Raw genomic sequence first — 2,500 nt, 5'->3', positions numbered from 1 at the left:
CGACGGGTCTACCGGGCCCCGGCGCCGGCCAACGGGTCTGCCGGGCTCGGGCGCTGACCGAACGGTCTACTGGGCTCGGGCGCCGGACGGCGGGTCTACCGGGCTCGAGGGCCGGCCGACGGGTCCACCGGGCTCGGGCGCCGGCCGACGGGCCCGCCGGGCTCGGGCGCCGGCCGACGGGTCTGCCGGGCTCGGGCGCCGACCGAACGGTCTACCGGGCTCGGGCGCCGGCCGACGGGTCTACGGGGCTCGGGCGCCGCCCGACGGGTCTACGGGGCTCGGGCGCCGGCCGACGGGTCTGCCGGGCTCGGGCGCCGGCCGCCACGTCTGCCGGGCTCCGGCCCCGTTTGACAGGTCTACCGGGCTCCGGCGCCGGCCGCCTCGTCCACCGGGCTCCGGCGCCGGCCGCCACGTCTACCGGGCTCCGGCGCCGGCCGCCACGTCTACCGGGCTCCGGCGCCGGCCGCCTCGTCTACCGGGCTCCGGCGCCGGCCGCCTCGTCTACCGGGCTCCGGCGCCGGCCGCCTCGTCTACCGGGCTCCGGCGCCGGCCGCCTCGTCTACCGGGCTCCGGCGCCGGTCGCCTCGTCTACCGGGCTCCGGCGCCGGCCGCCTCGTCTACCGGGCTCCGGCGCCGGCCGCCACGTCTACCGGGCTCCGGCGCCGGCCGCCACGTCTACCGGGCTCCGGCGCCGGCCGCCTCGTCTACCGGGCTCCGGCGCCGGCCGCCTCGTCTACCGGGCTCCGGCGCCGGCCGCCTCGTCTACCGGGCTCCGGCGCCGGCCGCCTCGTCTACCGGGCTCCGGCGCCGGCCGCCTCGTCTACCGGGCTCCGGCGCCGGCCGCCTCGTCTACCGGGCTCCGGCGCCGGCCGCCACGTCTACCGGGCTCCGGCGCCGGCCGCCACGTCTACCGGGCTCCGGCGGGACTTGGTCGCAGTTCTCGAGCTGAACGGTAGACCTGTTTGCCGCGCCGCTCGCGGGGACGTGACCAAGGGGTCGCTGTGTCGCGCTGCCTCCAGTTACGTCATCGTAACAGGCAGCGTCATTGGCGGGCCTCCCCGGCGGGAGGAGTTAGCGCTCTTGGAGTTCGCAGGGGCTGTGGACTTAGTGGTACGTTCTATATGCGCGAGCGGTGGCTCGCGGGCAGGGCAGTACGAGCGCGACTCGACCCGCGCGGCTGGGGCGCTTGGCGGCCGTTGTGGCGGTTGCCTCGGCGTGTTTGGCCGTTTTTCCGCCCGTTCGGGACGGTTGCCCGCGCGGCCGATGGCGGCCGAGGCCCATGCTGGTCCGTGGTGAGGCACCGGAGATGCTCGTGAAGCATGCCGGCTGCTGCCGCGCTCGCGAGCGCCCGGGGACGGGGGGACGGGCGCGCGGCGCAGTCGTGCCTCGGCTTTTTGGGCTTTTTGCGGTTGTTCCCCCTCCCTCTTCCTTCTCCGGCCCTAAGCTGGAGCCCGCGAGGCAGGCCGGCAAGAGCGTCGCAGCCGGTCCCGGTGGCTGGCAGCCCGAGCGCAGTGCGTCAGGGAGTCGGGAGGTGTGCCTCGCGCCTCCGGTGGCCTTACTCCCTGGCTCCAGAAACACCCGCCAACGGCACGGGTGAGGCGTGGCGTGTGGCGTCTCGTCTGCCCGTTTTTTGGGTGGCTTTTTGTGTTTTCCCCGTCCTTTTTTCTTTTCCCCCCCCCCCCGGCTTTTCTCCGGCCTCTCTCTCCCTCTGCAGGGCGAGTGGTATCATCCTGCTGGGCGGGCGTAGACGGGCGACCGGCGGCGGTCGTGCCGGTGCTCTCGAACGCGGGCAAAGCCCGGCGACCGGCGGCGGTCGGTACCGGTGCTCTCGAACGCGGGCAAAGCCCGGCGACCGGCGGCGGTCGGTACCGGTGCTCTCGAACGCGGGCAAAGCCCGGCGACCGGCGGCGGTCGGTGCCGGTGCTCTCGAACGCGGCAAAGCCCGGCGACCGGCGGCGGTCGTGCCGGTGCTCTCGAACGCGGGCAAAGCCCGGCGACCGGCGGCGGTCGGTGCCGGTGCTCTCGAACGCGGGCAAAGCCCGGCGACCGGCGGCGGTCGTGCCGGTGCTCTCGACCGCCGAAGGAGCGCGTGGAGTCGCAGGTGTGCTGCGGCCTTCCAGCGTTCCCGTTGACGTCGCTCAAGGGACTCGTTGCACGGAGCGGGTGGCGCCGGCGGCACCTGTCCCGGTCCCCCTCCTTCGACCGCTGCAGAGCCGCAGGCAGCGCGCGCCGAGGCGTCCCCGGGTGCCCTCCCGGGGGGTGGCGCTGGGCGTGTGCGGCCGTCGCTGTCCCAGGAGCGTGGCCTCGGCTTTTCCGCCCTCTCTCCCCTTCAACCGATCGATGAGGCTTTTCGGGTCGCGTCGGAAAGGGCCCCCGGCGGGCCGGCTCTTCCGTGCTCCCTGGAACGGGGAGGCACGGCGGTGTCCGGTGGTCAGGCAGGGTGGTCTCCTTTCCCGTTCGCTTCCCGTGGTGTGGCTGTGAGGTGTTGCCCTCGTCCCCC

This window comes from Gavia stellata, unplaced genomic scaffold (assembly GCF_030936135.1).
Source record: "Gavia stellata isolate bGavSte3 unplaced genomic scaffold, bGavSte3.hap2 HAP2_SCAFFOLD_472, whole genome shotgun sequence".
Classification (NCBI taxonomy): domain Eukaryota; kingdom Metazoa; phylum Chordata; class Aves; order Gaviiformes; family Gaviidae; genus Gavia; species Gavia stellata.
This window is presented reverse-complemented; position numbering follows the sequence as displayed.